Source organism: Microcaecilia unicolor, chromosome 5 (genome assembly GCF_901765095.1).
Source record: "Microcaecilia unicolor chromosome 5, aMicUni1.1, whole genome shotgun sequence".
NCBI lineage: Eukaryota > Metazoa > Chordata > Amphibia > Gymnophiona > Siphonopidae > Microcaecilia > Microcaecilia unicolor.
Genome location: NC_044035.1, coordinates 290,591,214 through 290,614,606, shown reverse-complemented (window position 1 = coordinate 290,614,606; position 23,393 = coordinate 290,591,214).

Genomic DNA, 23,393 nt, shown 5'->3' with positions numbered 1-23,393 from the left:
CATTAAATTGGGCATGCATCCAATTTAATGTAAGTAACTCTAGGCACCATATATAGAATTTGGGCATAAGTGATTTGGGTAAATATTTTATGGAATAGTATCTACTACGTACATGCATAAATGCCAATTAGTGACATAATTTATGTGTATAAGTGCACCTATTCTATAAATTGAGTGTGTAATCATTGCCTAAATTTGGGCGCAATTTATAGAATTGTCCTTAATATATACTTTTTAGAAATCTAGTATCTTCCCATTGTAAAATGCTCCCATAGCCCAATGCTCTCAGTCCACATCTTAAAGGAGCCAGCAACCTATCAAATAGTTGTGGCCAGAGCCGCCCCCCCCCCCCAAATGCACATTGTGTCACCACAACCAAACCCCCCAGCTGTAAGTGCACCCTCCCCCACCAGAAGCCCCTCCAAGCCTTGAACCCCCCCCCCCCCAATCTCCCACTCTTCTGAATGCCCCCAGCCTTAATTTGAAATTCCATAGTATCAAGTGGGCCAGGCAAGAGTGATTCCCAGTCACTCCTGTCATTGCTGGCCTTGCAAACCAAAATAATACCGGCGACCATTAGCAGTGGTCTTGCTGTACTACCACTTGGAGTCATGCTTGCAATGACTAAATGTACACAGAAAATAAAGTGCATACTGAGAGGTATTATTAGTAGAAAGAGTAGGCAATTATGTTATTATACATGCCACTGGCAAGTCCTCTGTCTTGTTCTAGAGATCTTACCTCTGGAAAAACAGAGACAGAAAAGAGGTAGTCTAAAAATGGTACAGGATGTGCACTTGAAGACCTATACGATTAGATATAAGAGCATAAATATGTATACCTGAGAGGAGAGACATAAGAAGGATGATAAATATAGAATCCTAAATGGCTTTAATACATAGGAAGAAAAACGTTTTAAAAATATATATTTATTTATTACATTTTAACATACATCCAAGCAATTTACACTTGTATAGAAAAGCGATATTACAAGAAATAAGGGGAAAACATATAATAACCTATCTCGGCCTCATGAAGAAATTAAACATTGCTGAAGTCCACAATAAATGAAGAAGAGCGGAAAGTAAAGGAAAACTAAAAAAAAAGGTAATTACGTATACAAGGTGATTGAGCATAGCACTAAACTAAATGAAGAGCTACTATCAGTTTCCTGACATTCATTTAGAAACCAAAAAGGCTGACAGGTGCAAAGGTTCAAAAAAGACATATTTATTAATTTGTATCTAATGAAGCAATTACAACCATATCTTAGAAAAAAGGTACCCCCAATCTAAATAACACCTGATTTTAATAAGAACTGTTTATGACAATGTTGGATATCTCTTGAAACATCCGGAAGTATTTGAACCATATAACTCATAAACATTTTCTATCTATTTTTAGAATACATTCTCAACAGCCATTGTTTATCAGGAGAAAGTGCCACAGAAACCACCAAAGTTGCCACCATGGCAACCTCTGAGTCTGAAGTATGCAATATAGCTGAAACATCCAAAGGGGCTTGTTGCTGTTCCACAGCTTTCTCCAAGAGACAATAAACTTGTGTAAAAGGTGGAAATTTATCCTTCAGTATACAAAGAATTTCCTTCATATAACATTTTACCATTTTCATGGGCACAACAGTCGTCACCTGGGGAATATTCAAGAAGCGGAGATTAGTGCTCCTTGCATAATTTTCTAAAACCTCACATTTATTCCACAGATTAGATAAATCTTTCACTATTACAGTTTGTGAATTTTTTAAAGTGCTGAATTACTAATTGTATTATTTTATTTAGGCAGGGTAAGACAGGTACTGGTACAAATTGCTAACAATTTCCATTCATGACCTACATGATCCCCATTTTATTTTTATCATGCTGCACTGGACATGACAATTTCCCATGTAGCCACCTCATTTGCTATTAGCAGATTCCTCTATTTTTGTATTGGATTTCAAATGTCACCTGTCTGCACAGTTCATAAAAAGGAATAGAGCAGTAGATAATTCTTTGCTAGTTTATTCTACTCAAGAAGACAAGACCTTCACTTCCCTTCAATTTTTTTCCACTTTTACTTCCACCTGAGAAAGGTTCTGTGAAAGAGCATGTATTTGTGGAAACAAGGTCTTACTCAAGTCCAATATCAGCAACCACAAAGAGTCCAGAGTTACTTCAGCCAGCTTCCTTTGCAAAAATTCAGGAATAGGCACCACCAACACAGTATCAGGCATAGCTCCTACCAGCTCCTATTTGGCTGCAACTTGAGCCCCCAAGATGATGTGGCGGGGAATAATCGAATGGCGCCGGCGAAATACATGGCCGGCGATGTATTTTGGCGGTGCCGCAAACCGCTGGTCAGATCCGTATTTCAAAAAAGATGGCCAGCCATCTTTTGTTTCGATAATACGGTTCTGGCCATCCAAATGCCTTGAATTTGGCCGGGGTTTGAGTTGGCCGGCTTCATTTTTAGCGATAATGGAAAGTTATGTCGGCCATCTCAAACCCCAGACAAATTCAAGGCATTTGGCCGTGGGAGGAGCCAGCATTTTTAGTGTACTGGCCCCCTGACATGCCAGGACACCAACCAGGCTCCCTAGGGGTCACTGCGTTGGACTTCAGAAAAGCTCCCACTTGCATAACTCCCTTACTTTGGGAGCTGAGCCCCCCCCCTAAAAAAACCCCCACTACTCACAAATGTACTGCACCCACTAAAACTGCTCCAGGAACCTGCATACAGCCTCTAGGACTCTAGTTTTTTTAATTGGCTAAGTATTCACAGAATTGATTGAATGTTGTATCATATATCTATATCTATAAATATAATTTAGAAAATATAGAACTGTATCAACAATTGTATGGAGTCTCTCGTTGCTTCAGTGTTTGATATTTTCTTCCAATCTTCCATTTTTCTTCGCTTGCCCAATTCTATCATGTAGATGCATGGATGTGACTGTCATCAGGCTTGATTTTAAAATGTTAATCTGGTTTAACTACTTGTGCAACTCTTATTCTAGGCAGGTGTGTAAAGGATGTGTACAAGGATGCATCTGCTAAAACATGGGCCACCATTACAGGTAGTGGCAGTGGCGTAGCCAGACTGCCAATTTTGGATGGGCCTGAACCTAAAGTGGGTGGGCACAAAATTTTCTCTCTATTCCCCCTTCCCCAGCAAAATTTAGTCACACTAATCAGATGCATTTGTCACATAGGGGTAAAGTGCTGCTTTTCAGTGCATCAGGTTTCAGAAAATTTATTTAAAAGCCTAACACCCTTTTCAATGAGCTTTCAGAGGCCAAAACCTCCTGCCTCAGGTCAGCATAACGCTGTTATGTTATCCTCTCCTGACCTAAGGAAGGAAGTATTGGTCTCTGAAACTTTATTAACACAGGTACCATATTACTTTATCCTAAATTGAAATAAAATTATTTTCTTTACCTTTGTTGTATGGCCATTTACTTTTTCTCATTGTGTTGCTCCCAGTCTCTAGATTCTGCTTTCCTTTGTCTTTCTCTTGCCAGGGTTTCCTGTCCATTCACCACCTATGGCTTTTCATCTTTTCCTCACCATTGTTCTCCACATACCCCTTCCTCTTATTCTCCAGTCTTTCCCTACTCTGTCCTCTCCCTCTTTCCATCCAGCAGCTCCCCTCTTTCTTTTGCATCCAGCGTCTCCTTTTTCTCCGTACCCTTCCATCCAGTGTCTTCCCTCTTTCTCTCCTCATCCTTCCACCCATCTACCCTCTCTCCTGATCCTTCCATCTAGTGTCTCTATCTCTCTACCCTTTTCTGTTCAGTATCCCCTCTCTCTCTCTCTCTCCACACCCTTCCAGTCTCTCCCCTCTCTCTGCATCCTTCCATCCATCTCCCCTCTTTCTCTCCCTACCCTCCCATGTCCCAGCAACTCTCTCCCTTCCCTCCAGCCCCTTCCTCCTCTCCCTCCCATATCCAGTAGCTTCTCCCTTCCCTCCAGCCCCTTCTTCCTCTCCCTCCCATATCCAGTAGCTCTCTCCCTTCCCTCCAGTCCCTTCTTCCTCTCCCTCCCATATCCAGTAGCTCTCTCCCTTCCTTCCAGTCCCTTCTTCCTCTCCCTCCCATGTCCCAACAACTCTCTCCCTTCCTTCCAGTCCCTTCTTCCTCTCCCTCCCATGTCCCAGCAACTCTCTCCCTTCCCTCCAGCCCCTTCTTCCTCTCCCTCCCATATCCAGTAGCTCTCTCCCTTCCCTCCAGTCCCTTCTTCCTCTCCCTCCCATATCCAGTAGCTCTCTCCCTTCCTTCCAGTCCCTTCTTCCTCTCCCTCCCATGTCCCAGCAACTCTCTCCCTTCCCTCCAGCCCCTTCCTTCTCTCCCTCCCATGTCCCAGCAGCTCAGCCATTTTTCCTCCAGGTCCGCCCATCCGCATCCTTCGCGCTGTCTCTATCCCTTTTGTCCCACGGAGGCAGCGCTTCCTTCCTGCCCTGTCTTCTCCCGAAGCTCCGCTGCATTGGTCCCTCCCTGCAAGTAGAATCCTCCTTCGCCGGTTGCGCTGCGCTGCCATGCACATGGAGCTTCGCTCCTCCCCCTGCCGCGTTCATCCGGCCCTAAACAGGAAGTGCATCACAGAGGGCCAGATAGACGCGGCAGGGGGAGGAGCGTAGCTGCGTGTGCAATTGCATGGCAGCGCAGCGCAGCGCGACCGGCGAAGGAGGATTCTACTTGCAGGGAGGGACCGATGCAGCGGAGCTTCGGGAGAAGACAGGGCAGGAAGGAAGCGCTGCCTCCGTGGGACAAAAGGGATAGAGACAGCAATGCGGATGGGCGGGCCTGGACGGAAAATGGGTGGGCCTGGGCCCGTCCAGGCCCACCCGTGGCTACGCCCCTGGGTAGTGGCAAGTTGGTTGTTTCAGTCAGCAAAACAGCTACTTGCCAATTCATAGCTGATCTGAACCTAAAACATTTCACGTATAATAATCTTTCTAAAAATGGAAGTATTCCAACAACTTTCCCTACCAATTTGGCAACATCTAAGCTTGATGATTTCCTGTTATCTTCACAACTGGCATAAGGCCGTTCGTTTTCACAACTGCAGCTCCTTGTGACTGTGGGCAAGTCACTTAACCTTCCATTGCCCCAGGTCCAAATAAGTACCTGTACATATGTAAACTGCTTTGAATGTAGTTGCAAAACACCACAGAAAGGCAGTATATATCAAGTCCCATTTCCCTTTCTCCTTTCCCTTTTCTCCTGTTTTGTTTCCAGGATGATTCCTTGTGATCTTTTGGTCTCATATGAAACCTTCTGTTCTATCATTCTGCTGAGTGACATCCCAGTTCTTCCTCATTTTGTCTTCTGGCTATCCAGTTGAACTAGCTATGCAGGATTCCATAGTTGAGTGTCAATTTTCTTCGATCTTGGAAATGAGAAGAGCTTTAACCCCCAGGGAGAATCAAACATTACCTAGGGATACCAGGTTGTGCAATAACGTTAGGAAATACACACTTTACAATGTTAACAGGTAGGATTCTCACTATAGATGGTGGACTAGTTATGAATTCTGTCTGTGATGCCAAATGTAAAACCCTGGTGGCAGAGCATAGCATTACAATTCAAGGAAAATGATGTTGTGGTTTGATGCTACTTTGACTTTCCCAAAATAATTTACACCAAAGCAGGGCATTTATCATTACAATATGTTATTATTGAGTTTAATGTTTGTATATTATAATTTTTACACATTTTTAGAAGAACAGTTGTTAATAATGAATATATCTGTTTCAGTTACTGTATTTCAAAATCAAGATGCAAGAGAGTTGATATAACAAGAACAGCTTCAGATAAGTACCTGATACAATTAAACATTTAAACCCTTTCCACCAGTTTGTACAGTTAAATTAACTCATTTAAAACTTGACATTTTAGATGCTCGTTCCCTTATTGTTTGTCAGCATTTGCCCTACAGGATGACAATTATCCTCTATATCAGGAATCCCCTCTCTGGTAAATACTGTATTCTCTCTCTCTCTTACTTTTTAAACTATTTTTCTGTGCTGTATTTTGCTTAATATGCATACTTCTCAAATGCCTTAGTCAATTAGCTGTCATACCTCTTTTTCCTTTTCTTAGAACTCTCATGCATTGACTGGCTCTTCATTCCTTTCTCAGTGTCCTCCAGTGATGATGTTTTCTCACGTTCTCAGAGAAACGGTGGGGAAGATAAGATCTATCCAAACAAGGGGGAGACGTATAATTTAATTAAACAATGATATTTATTGCAAATAGTTGACTCAACACAGTCGTGTTTCGGCGCCGTAGCGCCTTCTTCAGGAGTCTTCCAAAGGTATATTCAGTGTTTGGGTGGTTAACACACTGGAAGAAAAAGCACTGAGGAATACACAATTCCTTCTTCCAAAGGTATATTCAGTGTTTAGATGGTTAACACAATGAGAGATAAAGCACTGAGGAATATACAATTCCTTCTCTTCAACGAGCAAATGGTGGTGCAGCGAGTCACAAAAAGTGGTTGCAACCTCAGTGGTTTATCTCTACAGGTGTACTACAGTTTTAGTGCAGGTTTTTATACTGAAGATACTTAAAATCATTTTCCAAAAATTCTTAAAATGTTGGAAATCATCTCCCCCATTGTTTGGATAGAGCCTATCTTCCCCACCTTTTTCTGTTCCCTTCTATTTGTCTCGTGGGGATTAAGTGCACCTCCACACTTTGTGTGGTGTTTCTCTGGCTTCTCACGTTCTCACCAGATAAATATTCCCACTGCTCAGACAGAATACCTACTATTCTAGTTTAAACAAATCATACAGAATTTATCTCGCTAATGTTTGTGAGCTTTTCAGTGTGTCCTTCTTTTTTTCTATTTGTTTTCCTATCTATTCAAAATGGAATGGTAATTATTTATCACTCTAACTAGACATGTACCCTCAAAATATTTAATCTATGTTTTTGTTTCTCTGACACTCAGGGTAACACACTTTCAGATTCTTTATGCACTCTCACATTTATGCTTCACAATCTTCACAATGAAATAACTTTCAAATATCTCTCAACTAATAGTTTATAGTTATAGCTTATTTGCACTTACTATCCTGTCCAAGCTAATTTGTAGATCTGGGCGGTTTACAGGCTAAAAAGAGAAAACAATTCAGAAAAGAGCTACAATATTTGATAGGATGGAAAGTATCTCTCAGCAGTAGCACAATCGGTTAAAGGTGAAGGGTAAATTGAAGAAATAGGAGAAAAGAAGAGAGACAGTATTTAGAGCAAGAACTGGGGAGAGGGGAAGATTTTAACAGTGCAATATGATAACCTAACTCTTTATGTGATTAATTGAAAACCTGTTTGAAAATCCAGACTTTCAAAACTTTTTTAAAAGTTCTAAAAGGAAAGTTCAGTCCATATCAGCAACGGAAGAGCTGCAAAAAAGAATACATGATAGTGGGTAGATTCAAGTTGAATTACTTTAGGATAAGGAAGAAAAAGACAATGGTCATTTATTGAACAGAGTAGGTGTGCTGGGAAACTGGGAATTGTGAAAGCAGTAAGATAGTCAGGGAGACTGATTCTATGAGCCTGGAAAGCAATAGTGGCCTCACGGTAGCTAGGAAACCACCAGGCATGCACATGCCTGTACTAGTCTGTCCCTCTCTGTCCTCACCTGCTGCACCATACCAGTCTCAGTACTGAGATAAATAAAATATCCCCCATCCCAGCAATTTCCCAAACCTTGCCAGGGTCTTTCAAGGGGTTTTTCTTCCCCCTCTCCCAACCTTTCCTCTGTTCCTCCTCCAGAACTCTCCTTGCTTCATTGCTCTGCGTTGAACAGCCTCCTTTCCAGTTGACAGTTCATTGCTTGTGTATACACCTTTCTGTCCTGACATGTTAACCCTGAAGTAGGGGATTCTAACATTTGACCTCCAAATTCTTCAGGGGAGCCCCCAGGCTTTCTCCCCAAAATGACCACTAACCCACCACTTGAATTGGGCTGATTAAGGCCTCAAAAGTAGCTTCCTAAACTCCTGGCCCCAGGCACAAGCTGGCAAAAACCATGCATGCTTACATCATGATGTGTGAATATCCAGCTCATTTTCAAAAGTGATCACCGGCCATCTTCCGACACAAATCGGGAGATGGCCGGCGATCTCCTGAACCCAGCGAAATCGGTATAATCGAAAGCAGATTTTGGCCGGGTTGAACTGCTTTCCGTCGCGGAGCTGACGAAACATCAAGGGGGCGTGTCGGTAGGGTAGTGAAGGCAGGACAGGGGTGGGACAGGGGTGTGCTCACAAGATGGCTGGCTCGCCTGATAATGGGGAAAAAAAGCCAGGTTTGACGAGCATTTCGCCGGCTTTACTTGGTCCCTTTTTTGTCACGACCAAGCTTCAAAAAGGAGCCCCAACTGACCAAATTACCACCTGAGGGAATTAGGGATGACCTCCCCTTACTCCCCCAGTGGTCACCAGCCCCCACCCACCCCCCAAAAAAACTTTTTTGCCAGCTTCTTTTGGTGGTAAATGGGAGCCCCCCAAAACCCAGTGTACCCACATGTAGGTGCCCCCTTCACTCCTTAGGGCTATGGTAATGGTGAAGAGTTGTGGGGAGTGGGTTTTGAGGGGGATTTCGGGGGCTAAATAACCAAGGAAAGGGAGCTATACATCTGGGAACTATTTTTAATTTTTTAAACAATTTTTAGAAGTGCCCTCTAGGGTGCCCGGTTGGTGTCCTGGCATGTGAGGGGGGCCAGTGCACTACAAATGCTGGCTCCTCCCACGACCAAATGCCTTGGATTGCGCCAGGTTTGAGATCGCCGGCATTTTTTTCCATTATGGCCAAACCCGGCCATCTTTTTCGAAAATACAGTTGGCTCCGCCCTCTTGTGGTGCCGGAGATGGCCGCCCATAGAGATGGCCAGCGCCTTTCAATTATGCCCCTCCATATGTGAGCAGACCTCACTTTGGCGCCTTTCTGCAGCTGCAAGCTCTCCTGCCTCTTCCCATGGCCCAGACCCGAACATGTGTGCACCAGTGCGTCACATCCAGGTTCATGGGAGCAACTCCAGTGCCAGTTACCTCTCTCATCAGTGCTGCCCTATAGCCCTGTATCATCTCAACCAGCCATCCAGCAGCACCAGAACCATCCAGCAACCCACAACATGGCCCCCACCCTGATGTCACTAGCCAACCTGGGTGAACAATTTTTTAAACCTTGGATACACAACCTTCTGATGAGTCCCATCATCTGTATGAATGCATCTCTCTGGTTCTTGGATGTACAGCTTGACTGTAATAGCATCTAACTCTGCTTTCCAGTCTTCCATCTGCAAGAGGTATATTGACAGTCTAGAATAATCAAGTCCTGTGCCAGACTTCACATTCACTTTAGATTTGGAATTCAATTATTCTCATTTGAAAAATTTGAATCTCGTTTCTAATGCTACATCACTTGAGAAACCAGTCTTATAATACTGCTTTATTGTTCACATCATGGATAGCTAACATGAGAATCTACTTTCTCTTTCTCTCAAAGTAGTATCTGCTTATTTTATTTACTATAACAGTAGTTTTCCTTGGGATAGGGAAGAGAAAAAATTGGGGTTATATAAAAAAGTTATAATTTAAAAACTTAAAACAATAGTTACAATTTGAAATACCTTGATGTTAAAATATTTTGATGTAAAATTCAGTTTAAAATATTATTCCTTTGAGGTTTTCTTCAGGTTATGAAGTTTAACAAAACTATCTTATAAACTTTAATCATCTCTGCAGACAAGTGTTAAACTGTTTCAACCAAGCAGGAATCTATTCAGTTTTCATTAAAAGAACATCCTCAGCAATATGTTTTTCTTTCACAAGTAATATTTGTTTTCTTTTCAAATGTCAGCCACAGAACTCTAAAACACTTGCAAGCATACAGATAAGCATTTTCTTAATGAGGATGAGAATTCAAATCTGATTTTCTCAACAATTCTTCTTAAACTTCTGTTCCCTTTTTCTTTTCAGTTGTTTCTGGAAAAAAAAGTATCACCAAAGCTAAAACTTTAGCAGGTATGTGTGCATAAATTTTGTCTTAGTCCCTGATGTTTCAAAGTGAAAAAAATAAAACTGCATGATTATTTTATTTTCCAGATTCTCAGAGTCAAGGTTGCCCCAAATTAGGGTGGATGATACACAAACCCAGCTGAGTCTGGAAACAACACATTGGGGCATAGGGAGGGGGGAGTGGGTGGAGGGTGAGTATAGAAGAATGAAAGAATGTAGCGAGGGGGATGTAGCGAGGGGGGGGGGGGTTGGAAACATCAAACAAGTATGTTAGTAGCTGAGCAGATTTCAAAGACCAGCCTGCCATCCAAGGTGAGAAATTCCTGCTGTGGTGTAGATAGATCTGTGGAGTGGTAGGGTGTCAGGATAGAGCAGAGATTAAGGAGGGATACTACTACTATGGCCTCATTCCTTTGTCCTGCATAGTCTGCCATTTTTTACTGTTTGCAGGTGGGTTGCTAGTCTCACAGTGTCTAATGTGGGGGGTGTTGTTTCTGCACAGTTCTAGTCTCTGTTCTTTTCTGTCATTGCATTCTCACTCTTGTGTGATAATATTTTCTTGTACCTGGGGGCCTAATGTGCTGTTGTGGTGTCTGCAAACATTATCAGGCTTATTTTCGAAAGAGAAGGGCACCCATCTTTCGACACAAATCGGGAGACGGGCGTCCTCCTCTCAAGGTCGCCCAAATCGGCATAATCTAAAGCCAATTTTGGGTGTCCTCAACTGCTTTCCATCGCAGGGACGACTAAAGTTCACGGGGGCATGTCGGAAGCTTAGCGAAGGTGAGACTGGGGCATGCCTAACACATGGGCATCCTCAACCGATAATGGAAAAAAGAAGGGCATCCCTGACAAGCACTTGGGCGACTTTACTTGGTCCATTTTTTGTTAGGACCAAGCCTCAAAAAGGTGCCCGAACTGACCAGATGACCACTGGAGGGAATCGGGCATGACCCTCCTTACTCCCCCAGTGGTCACCAACCCCCTCCCACCCTCAAAAAAAACTTTTAAAATATTTTTTGCCAGCCTCTATGCCAGCCTTAAATGTCATACCCAGCTCCATGACAGCAGTAGGCAGGTCCATGGAACAGTTTTAGTGGGTGCAGTGCACTTCAGGCAGGCGGACCCAGGCCCATCCCCCCACCTGTTACACTTTTGGTGGTAAATATGAGCCCTTCAAAACCCACCAGAAACCTGCACCCATATGTAGGTGCCCCTTCACCCCTTAGGGCTATGGTAGTGGCGTACAGTTGTGGGGAGTGGCTTTTGGGAGGAGTTTGGGGGGCTGAGGACACAAGGTAAGGGAGCTATGCACCTGGGAGCAATTTATGAAGTCCACTGCAGTGCCCCCTAGGGTGCCTGGTTGGCGTCTTGGCATATCAGGGGGACCAGTGCACTACAAATGCTGACTCCTCCCATGACCAAATGGCTTGCATTTGGTCGTTTCTAAGATGGGCATTCTCGGTTTCCATTATTGCCGAAAATCAGGGACGACCATCTCTAAGGTCAACCTAAGTTTCGCGATTTGGCTGTTCCCAACCGTATTATCGAAACGAAAGATGGACACCATCTTGTTTCGATAATACGGGTCTCCCCCCTTCGCCGGGACGTCCTGCGATGACACCCTCAGGAAAACTTGGGCGCCCCTTTCGATTATGCCCCTCCACATGTCCTCTTTCTAAATGTATTGGTCCTTTTGCAATCCATAATGGCACCCTTTCTGCTGGTATGGCTCCCTGCTCCTAAATTGTGAGTCACCAGTATTTTTTGCTTTAGAGGCTTGGGCTTAACTCTCTAAGAGGTGTATTTTTAAAGCATTTAGACTAAAAAAGTTACATGGAGCATTTTTGATAATGCAACCAAGTTGAACTTTGACATTTTGAGCTAAACGTACCAAATCTGAATATGAAATATACCCATTTTTGAAAAAAAAAAAAAGTCTTTTTTTCTAAAAATATTGTTTTAAACAAGGTTTTGTGCTTTGTGCGTTTATCTTTTTAGGCCAATTTTGAAAAAAAATGCATGTTAAAAATACACAAAATCAAGCCATTGGGATCTGGAGGGGCCAGCATTTTTAGTAGACTGGTCCCTCAGACATCCCAGGATAGCAACGGGGCACCCTAGGGGGCACTGCTCTGGACCTCCCAGGTACACATTTCACCATTTCTCCCTTATCTTGTCTGCTGAGCCATCCCAAACCCACCCAAAACCCACTACCCCAAATTGTACACCACTACAATAGACCTTATGGTTGAAGGGGGCACTTATATATGGGTACAGTGGATTTCTGGTGAGTTTGGGAAGGCTCATAGTTTTTACCACGTGTAACAGCTAGGAGGTGGTATGGGCCTGAGTCTACCTGTCTACTGTGCATTTCATCCACCATTACACTACTCTAGGGACATGTATGCTGTTCTATTAGATCCGGCTACAACATCTGAGTCTGTCATAGAGGCTGGTGAATGCTATTTTAATTCAAATTTTGGGGGATAGGAAAAGGGGTCAGTGACCACTGGGGAGTAAAGGGAGTCATCCCTGAATCCCTCCAGTGGTCATCTGATCATTTAGGGCACCTTTTTGTTTTTGTTAGAAAAATAGGTCTAGACCAAAACATTGAATATTTTGCCCTATATGATTTCATTTTGTTCCATTATGGCTGTAAAATGTTCAAGTGTTAGGGATGCCCTAATCCCACCTTCGAAATGCCCTGACACACCTCCTTGTTATTTGGATGCAATACAGATGAAATGTATAGATAGACATTTGCAAAGCAGGTTTTGAAAATAATTTGGAGGTTTAGAGAAGAAATCCATCCAAATGGTTCTATATAACACTTTTTGTATGTTTTTCTCTTTCAAAAATGAGCCCCATAGTAACCAATGGAATTTCGTAAATCTAAGTGCTTTGAAAATGGTCCTATTTTCAATGCACATAGACTTACAAAGTTCCATAGTAACATATCCAACTTTGTAAGTCTACGTGCTGTGAAAATAAGCCTCTAAATCTATCTATCTAGGCATGAATAAACATATGGATAAAGGTGAACCTGTTGATGTAGTATATCTAGATTTTCAGATAGCTTTTGATAAAGTTATTCATGAGAGACTCCTGAGAAAATTAAACAGTCATGGGATAGGAGGCAAGGTTCTAGTGTGGATTAAGAATTAGTTATTGGACAGAAAACAGAGGGTAGGGTTATATGGTCATTTCTCTCAATGAAGGAGGTAGAACATTGGAGTGTCACAAGGATCTGAAGTGGGACCGGTGCTATTTAACATATTTATAAATGATATGGAAATCTGGATGACAAGTGAGGTGATCAAATTTGCAGATGATACAAAACAGGATGCTAGGAATTATTAAGAAAGGGATGGTGAGTAAGACTGAAAAACTATAATGTGCCTTTGTGTCGCTCCATGGTGTGTCCTGACCTTGAGTATTACATTCAGTTTTGGTCACTGTATCTCCAAAAAGATATAGCAGAACTAGAAAAGGTACAAAGAAGAGTGACCAAAATGATAAAGGGGATGGGACTCCTCTCGTATGAGGAAAGGCTAAAGAGGTTAGGGCTCTTCAGGTTGGAGAAGAAATGGATGAGGAGAGATATGATTGAGGTCTACAAAATCCTGAGATGTGTAAAATGAGTAGAAGTAAATCAATTTTTTACTCGTTCCCAAAGTACAAAGACTAGGGGACACTTAAAGAAGATACATGGAAATACTTTAAAAACAAATAAGAGGAAATATTTTTTCACTCAACAAATAGTTAAGCTCTGGAACTCTTTGCCAGAGGATGTGGTAACAGCAGTTAGCGTATCTGGGTTTAAAAAAGGTTTGGACAAATTCCTGGAGGAAAAGTCCATAGTCTGCTTTTGAGACAGACATGGGAAGCAACTGCTTACCCTAGGATTTGTAGTATGGAGTGTTGCCACGATTTGGGTTTCTGCCAGGTACTTCTGACCTGGCTTGACCACTGTTTGGAAAACAGGATACTGGGCTAGATCGAACATTGGTCTGAGACAGTAGGGCTACTTTTATGTTCTTATTTTCTTATATATAACAAGCTCCCAAGCTATACAGGTTGGATAGTGATCATAGTATCCAGGAGCTTGTTTGGGGCAACTAGAGGAGATGCACGGAAGCCTCAAATTTTGGGGTCTGGTCACATCTAGCAGCATGCTTAGTTCTCTACCGGGCTAGAGACATCAAGATGCCTACTGTAGCTGGATGGTCAGGTCTACACTTATGTATACAAATATTTGTATATATACGGGAGTCTTATCCTCTTAATGCTGATTCATTAACCATATATGGAATATCTGAAATGAGTAATCCAATAAATGCCTAACATGTTTAGTATTCCCCTCCCTCCCACAATATATGTATTGTATTTTTATGGTTCAGTACTGCTTAATAATGCTTTATCTTGTCTATCCAGTAGCTGTTTCTTTTAACGGGATTTGCTGCTAGAAAAAAATCACTGAGGTCCTACTGAAGCCAAAAATTGAGCAGGAAAGTGTGAATAAATTCGGTCTTAGCCCTGATGGTTCAAAATGAAACACATGCTACTAAGAGTTTCTCAGCTTTGTGCCTTTTCACAATAAACTGTTACTAAGTTTAATAATAGATTCTAATTGTTCCAGAGCAAATAAACATTTGTCAGCTTTAGAATCCTGGGTCATGTTTGTTCAAGCAGATTCAGCTTCTTCCATTAAAGACTCACTCTTAGTGCATCTGAAGTTAGCATTGCTGAAGAATTGATTCAGGGCTAAAACTTTACATGTATTGAACATTTCTTATTCTAGAGTGCCGTCTTCAAATCTAGGCAAAAAGCCGACCTTTTTGATCCTGCTTTTAACTCCTAACCCTTACTCACTTGTTCAGTATCCATGTTTTGTCACTCCTACCTTAGTAATTCCCTTATCCCTTATGTGTCCTGTTTGTCTGTCCTAATTAGATTGTAAGCTCTGTTGAGTAGGGACTGTCTCAAGTATACAGTGCTGCATACATCTAATAGCGCTAAAGAAGTGATAAGTAGTAGTAGTAGTACTTTCTACAAAAATTCCTGTTAGGAAATATCTTAAAGTGCTAGCCTTGTATAATCCTGATAATATTTTAATATCCAACTGTTATTATATTGCAAACAAAAGATAGGTCTCAGAAGGGAGCTGAGAGAAATGTGATGTTTTCATGCCTAATGATACTATAGATCTAATTAGGTTTTTGTTGAGGATTTACAAGATATTATTTCTACTAGTGCTACATTGCGTGTGATGTTTCTGTTGAAGAGTGATAAAATGTTAGTTGTAAGATCTTACGTTAAGCATAAGATATTGTGTGTTGTGGAGCTAGCGCTAGATTCTATATATAACACCTGAAAAATCTGCATGGAAAAAATACACCTATGCGTCTTCTCTAAAGTACGGCTAAATTTTATAGAATAGACTTAAATTACTGCTCAGTATATAGAATATGCTGAGTGCCTCTCTATGTGAACAAATTTAGCCATGGCCATTTAAGCCACATTTTACTTGGTGTAAATCCTGAAACCTAAAATTAGGCACAAAGCAAGTGTATTCTATAACACATAGATTTTAGAAATGCCCTTGCCTCGCACATGGCCATGCCCCTTTTTCAACTATGCAACTTAGAACTTATGTGCACCACATTACAGAATATGCTTAGTGAGTTCTAGGGGGGTTTTATGAGGTTGTAGTAAGCCGCTCACTGATCCAGAACTACTGCTAGGCTACTGCAGCAGCCTGGCAGTAGTTCCTACCCCCAGCATGTGTCACTTCTGGCGCAACAAGAATATTTTTGAGGCATCAATGTTTACCCAGCAGTAATCGGCAGTGCCGTGTGGCCATGAGGTAAGAGTTATCTCACTGTGTGGACATTTTTTTTATTTTTTTTTTGGGGGGGGGGACTTTTACCGGCTGCAGAAAAAACAGTTCCCACCACTAAAGCAGGGCCTTTTTTCCCACAGCTTGGTAAAAGGATCCCTTAATGACTTGCCCAAGATCACAAGGAACAGCAGTGGGATTTGTCGGTGCCCTGTTCTTGTGTGCATCATACCTAAATGCAGCTTACTAAGCTTCTTCCCTTATTTGTATTTTATACAGATTTTACAAAAAATGTGAATGTTCTGATGTGAATATCTCGTTTCCCATGCTGAGCCTCTCTGCAAAAATACAACCTAACACATATACCATATCACTATAACTAGTACTAGAGTAGATTCATCAGAGTAGCACAGCAGAACCAGACACTTTCAATGAAACCAAAAAACCTGAGAAACTTTTTAAGTTATTTTTCAATGATAATGGCAGAGAAACAGTGACTGACTGACTGATTCTGCTCTGTCTATGCTATCTTGATTCATTTTTTCTCTGAATATGGAATCTATCTGACCAACAGAACCTTAGAAATTTTAAAACTGTCTCTCTTCTGACACTGACACAAAACAATTACTGATTTCCTCTCTGCTATCCCTTTTTTTTTTACCCTTTTTGACGTCAGCAAACTATATCTCTGAAACTTTCCTAATCACCATCTGTCTCTGAAATGCAAGAGAGAAAATGGTGGTGAACTGCTTTGGTTTTGGGTTCATACAAACATCATCACTCATTTAATTTGGAAGAAATGACACCATGATAGGCTTGTTTGGCTGCTTGTCAACAAATTTCAACATGATAGGTTAAGTGGCTCCTGCTTCTGGATTGTTCCTCTCCATTTTAAATCTGCTATGTTTAGATTGTGCTATTTTTCTAGCCACATAAACTACAATGGTGATGAAAATTAATGGGTTTTGGTTCATTCAGTACTCCTTGCTGTTTGGTTCATTTTATAGTGAAATGAACTGTAAATGGCCTCATTTATCATATTTTGCCATTTGTTTTAAAATAAATCAAATTCCTTGTGGAGGCTAACATAGCAAAATGAAAAGAAAACATGGGATTAATATAGAGGCTCCATTGTTGCATTAAAAGTGAAAAGACAGCACAATAATTAGTAAATGGATTTAACATGCTGAACGGCAGCATATGGGTACTGCCACTTTGTAAAAGAGGCCGCAAACTAGTTCATTTAGATCACTTTTCATTAATATCTTGACACTTTGCTACCCCTTCTTGTCTTTCAGGTTCAGAAGCAATTCTACATCAGTCACAGGATTCTAAGCAGGTAAGTAACATAGTAACATAGTAGATGACGGCAGAAAAAGACCTGCATGGTCCATCCAGTCTGCCCAAGACAAACTCATATGTGTATACCTTACCTTGAATTTGTACCTGTCCTTTTCAGGGCATAGACCATATAAGTCTGCCCAGCAGTATTTCCCGCCTCCCAACCACCAGTCCCGCCTCCCATCACCGGCTCTGGTACAGACCGTATAAGTCTGCCCTCCCCTATCCTCGCCTCCCAACCACCACCCCCTCTTCCCCCCAATATTTTTTCTCTTTCACTCTCTTTCTCCTCTATTTCTCTTACATTTCTGTGTATTGTCTTGTCTTACATATGCACACTCTTCAAATTCCTAAGTCACTTTGTTGTGATTCAATTCTCTGTTTTCTATGAACTCTCATGTGCTGACCAGCTTTGCTGTTCTCGATGGTCCTTGATCAACATTAGAAGCTCTCACAGGTAAGAATTTCCTTCCTTAGACAGCATACCTACTCTTCTGACTTTAATAACATAAAAGGAAGGAAAACCCTGCCTTCCTATGTGCCTATGCATATTTTTATATGTCCTTCTATGTGTCTAGCTAGCTGTCTAAAATATATATATATAGGGGAAATATTTTGGGAGGGCTAGTCAGGACAAAATTGATTGTATATATATACAATCAATTTTGTCCTGACTAGCCCTCCCAAAATATTTCCCCTATATATATATATATATATATATATATATATATATATATATATATATATATATATATATATATATATATATATATATATATATACCTGCCAGAAAATGTCAGATAGATAATATAAATCTGATTCACATTTTCCTTACTCCAGAGGTTACCTATCAGACATTTTCTGACAGGTACATGTTCACACTCAATTCATTCTGTAAGTCTCCAGTATAATTAATTCATTTTCTTGCTGTCCTACATTATGTCCAGGCACCACCATGTTTTTAAAGCACTTCACACAGCTAAGAGCCACTTAATTCCTTTCCAGAAATCACTAAAAACAAAGCTGTTCGAATTGACATACCCTACCGACCCAACCTAAATACTTAAACCCTGCAACACAAATGAAACCTAAGAGCGTATGGACAAAACACACTCCCCCTCTCTACGATCCACTATTATGTCTTGTACATATGAACCTCATTATACCATTATTCACTTTGTAATTGTTATACCGTAACTGGTGATGACCAATACGGTACTATGAAAGCCACATTGAATCTGCAAATAGGTGAGAAAATGTGGGATACAAATGCAATAAATAAATAAATAAATAAATAAATATACAGCAATAGCCTTGGAATAGGCACTTATGTGGTTTATAAACTTAAAAATACACAAGGACAGGCAATAAAAGGGATGAAGGGGTTATTTTACAAAGGCGTGCTAACAATTTTAGGGCACACTAATTGTTAGCACATGCTAAATGCTAGCAACATCTATAGAAATATATGGGCGATTCTAATGTTTAGCATGTGCTTATTTTTAGAATGCGCTAAAAGCGTTAGTACAACTTTGTAAAAAGACCCCTAAATGACGAAGAGATAAAAGGTAGAGAGGGAAGGGGATTAAGAGGAAGAGCCGAGATATTCTAGGAAGAGGTGAGTTTTGAGTAGCTGTAAATACAAATTCTTCTGCTGGTATACAATCCCATTTTCCCTCTGCTCCATCCTGTCTTAACAAGTTACTCTTTCCTTATACACCTATCCGTAGTTTACACTCTGCTGACCACAATCTGTTCTCACTCCCTTCACCATCAGCTTTCCATCATACCATTTCATGGGACACTGCCTTCCATTTGGCTCTGATAGCTCAAGCCAGCAGCAGAACTTTTTTTTTTTCCCTTTATCCCTATTTAAATACATACTTTAACCTTTACATTTTTTTCCCAGAACATTTCCCCCTTCATACCCTTTCCTTTTCAACTTCTTTTGTCCTATTTTGCCTCTCCATGTGCCTGCTGTATGGCTCTGCACTGAGGCCGAAATTCTCCACTGGCCATGTGCACCTTTCATGTACATCTGCGCATCAAAAAACTTCCAGATTTGATGGGCTTTCCTAAAGCTTCGGGGAAGAGCTTTCCAAACCTCTTCTCCATTACCACCTTCTTTCCTGAAGCCTTTTTTCTCTTTTCTTTTCAGCACTGGAGCTGCAATGCTGCTCAGGCCGTGACCTGCCTATACACCTCTGTGCATGCCAGGGGCGTAGACAGACACCCAATTTTGGGTGGGCCTGGGCCCAAGATGGGTGGATAGAAGTACTCCGCAAGTGATTTGGTCTCTCCCTCTCTCACCTGCATGCCATATGGTCTCTCAAACATCACCCCCTCCAACGCATACCTTTTAAATAGCAGATTTTCACCGACAGCGAACAGCAACTAATACACACTGCTGGCCCCACAGCCTTCCCTCTGATGTAACTTCCAGTTTCCGCATAGGCGGGAATACATCAGAGGGAAGGCTGTGGGGCTGGTGCGTGTATCAGTCACTGCTCACTGCAGGCATCTGGTATTCACAAGGTATGAGGGACAGTTGTTGGGAGTTTTCAGCTGGTGGGGCTTGGGGAATCCCTGCCAGCCTCATCATAGATGTGCTGCTACTGGGTGGGCCTGAGCCCAAAATGGGTGGGCCTGGGCCCACTCGAGCCCACCCTTGGCTACGCCACTGGTGCATGCCCAGAGCTGCGCACATGCGCAAATATCATCCTGGAAGCCCTAACACATGCCTCAGACTGACTTGCTGCTGGCCGATGCTCCAGCATGGCATTCACATACGTGCCCACCTCCTGCTGGCCAGCATTATACTCTCTCTCTCTTCCCTGAAGCTGCCAGTAAAGCTTGTTCCACTCTTGAGCCCCAGGACCTGCGGCAACCTTCCTCCCAAACTGCCCAACTAACCCAGGTCCAACACCCAACTCACAGGCATACCATGGCACACCTGCCTACTGTTCCAGATGAACATCCTGTAAATATATATCTTTAATATATTTTAGCTTCTGCTCCCCTTTTGCCCAGCTCCTTTCAGCCCTCCATTGTTTTGTTTTATTTTTTAGTTAGCCTACTGGTTACATTAGAATATAGTCAATGTAGGGGAAGTTTTTATGGAAGCATGGATGGTGTGGGGCATAATGATGCTATGTTGAAAATGGAAGGAAAACAAAACGAGAGCTAGCTTTGCTAACCAGTATTAATGCCCTAACATGTATTATTGTTCCTTAATATACATTATTGTTATTTAAGATTACCATTAAATAATGATAATGTGAAGTAAAGTGCAATAATGCATTAATTCATTAATGCAGGTTAGTAAATCTAGCCCTGTATTTTGTTTACTGATATTGAAAAGCACTTATGCTAACGGCAGCACGTGCTATCCAGATATGCTACTCACCAAAGAGTGCTGCATAAAATCATTACAGACTTCCCTGTCACTACCAAGGTAGCAGCAGGGCACTGCATTTAATGCATGCTAATCATTAGCATGTGCTAAATCCATCAGCACACCTTAGTAAAAGGACCCCCTAATAAACACACATTAGAACACTGCAATAATACAGATATGTTATTTGAATGTTCTACGTTACCTCCTATAGCCTTTTGGAGGTACAACCATCAGAATTATGCTTTTAGAGGTACAGCCTTGTTGCATTACTGCATAATTGTTTTTAATGACTGCCTAAGTGTTTAATATTAGCACTACACATGTACTACAGTTTTAGTGCAGGTTTTTATACTGAAGATACTTATAATCATTTTCCAAAAATTCTTAAAATGTTGAAAATCATAGCCAATGCCAGAAGCAAAAAATTCCATAATGGCAGATCAAGAGAACTTTAGAAGGTTGACAAGGGCACTCTATGACTGAGAAGCAGAGATTGATCAATAACTAGAAATGCAGTGTGAGCTGACAGAGGTAAAATGGATGGTATCTACAATGTAATTTACCTCGTGTCAGTCAACAGACGTTTGTGTTACAGGCCTATGGTGTTTCCCAAACAATTGAAGAAACAAAGTCATGCTGTTTTTGAAGACAAATGCAAATGTTTAAAAAAGTGAATTTGGAATCAGAATCCATGGGTGATCTATCATTCTTATCTAAAGTACTTACACTACATGAAATGCATTTCAACCATCTGTTAGCAAAAAGAGGGCTCCAATTAAAAAGGAATGTGTTAAGCACTATGCTATATACTCTTCATGGACTAATCTGTAATGAGTCTTGAGACATGGTTTTTCAAAACCTAATGCATTTATTTTTACTGACAATTTAAATTGCATTTTTTGTGACTTGAATCTATATTGGGAAGATACATAGCTAATATTTAGAGGTAGAATAGCATTGCATGTGCAAAACAATGATCCCAATATAGCACTTTTAGAAACACTGCACACATTTGTGTACCAAATAATATTTATTTATATTTTGCCTAAATCTGACACAAAAAGCCTTGATTTAAGGAGAAATGAGCCTGCAGATTTGCATAGAGGGTCATTTTCAATATGACAATTAAATCTGACGTTGGAAAATCAAGTAGTGAAAATGTCTATCTTTTTTTCTTTGAAAATGACAATTTCCTAGATGCTGTTGCGCTTAGTGTGTCTTTTTGGACCATTTAAAAACATGTCGAAGTGAAAAATGCTCAAAATCAAGCCATTGGAACATAGGAGGAGCCAGCTTTCCTAATAGTCTGGGCACACAGACATCCCATCAGAGCAGTGGGGCACCCTAGGGGGGCACTGCAGTTGACCACATAAATGGTCCTAGATACATATTTCACCGTTACATCCTTATATTTAATGGTAAGCCCTTCAAAATCCTGAAAAAAGTTACTGTATCCAGCTATACATCTCTACAATAGTCCTTATGGCTGCAGGTGTCACCTCTATGTGGGTACAGTAGGTTTTGTTTTGTTTTTGGGGGGGAGGGGGCTGACACTTTCCACCACAAGTGGATTATGGGTCTGGGTCACCTTCTCTACAGTGCACTGCACCAACTACTAGGCTATTCCAGGAACCAGCTTGCTACTCTAATAGGACTGATCATAACATCTGAAGCTGTCATAGATTATGGTATGTACTGTTTCATTTACACATTTACGGAGTGGGAGGGGGGTCAGTGACCACTGAAGGAGTAAGGGGGTGTTATTCATCTATTCCTGCACTGGTCATAGTCACCTAGGGCACCTTTTTTGTGATTTATTTGTTAATAAAACAGGTCTAGACCAAACGTCCAACTTATAACCCTAGATGTTTTTTGTTTGTTTTGTTCCATTATGGCAGAAAAATGTCCAAGTGTTAGGAACGCCCAGATCCAACCCTTAACACACCCCTAGCACACTCTCTTGTGATTTGAATGCACTTCTGATGGACTTCATAGAAAAAAACATCTAAAGATTGGTTTTCAAAATACGAATTTGGACATTTTTGCAAATGCAGATTTATACCACTTTTTGGATATTTGTTTCTTTGAAAATCAGCCCATTAGTGACATAGTAAATGTTGGCAGACATAGATGTGCATGGTTCATCCAGTCTGCCATACAAGGTGACGAAAACTGAATCTTACACTCTGCACATATTCCATTTCTTCATGATTAAACACTGGTATACTTAAAGGGGCATTTTCAATATAACATCTAAATCCAATATTGGATATTTTCCAAAACATGTGCAAAAATCCAGTAGCGAACAATGGCCATTTGCTAGATGTTTTTGTGCTCAGTGCATGTATCTTTTAGGACCATTAAAAAAAAGTCAAAGGGAAAAATGCACAAAAACAAGCCATTGGGATGTATGACATGGGGGCAGCATTGTTAATAGACTGGCCACAGACATCCCAGCAGAGCAGTGGAACACCCTAGGGGGCACTGCAGTGGATTTCAAATAAAAGGTCCCAGGTATATATATCTCACAGATATAACCTTATATTGTATGTGGAGCCCTCCAAAACCTATCAAAAAACTACTGTACCCAACTGTATACCACAATAGCCCTTATACAGGTGTCACCTATATGTACCTACTATCGGTTTTCGATGGGTTTGAGAGGACTCATATGTTCCACTACAAGTGTACTAGTTAGAGAGGGATATGGACTGGGTCTCCTTCTCTACAGTGCATTCCACTGACCACTAGCCTACTCCAGGGACCTGCTTGCTGCTTTAATAGGAC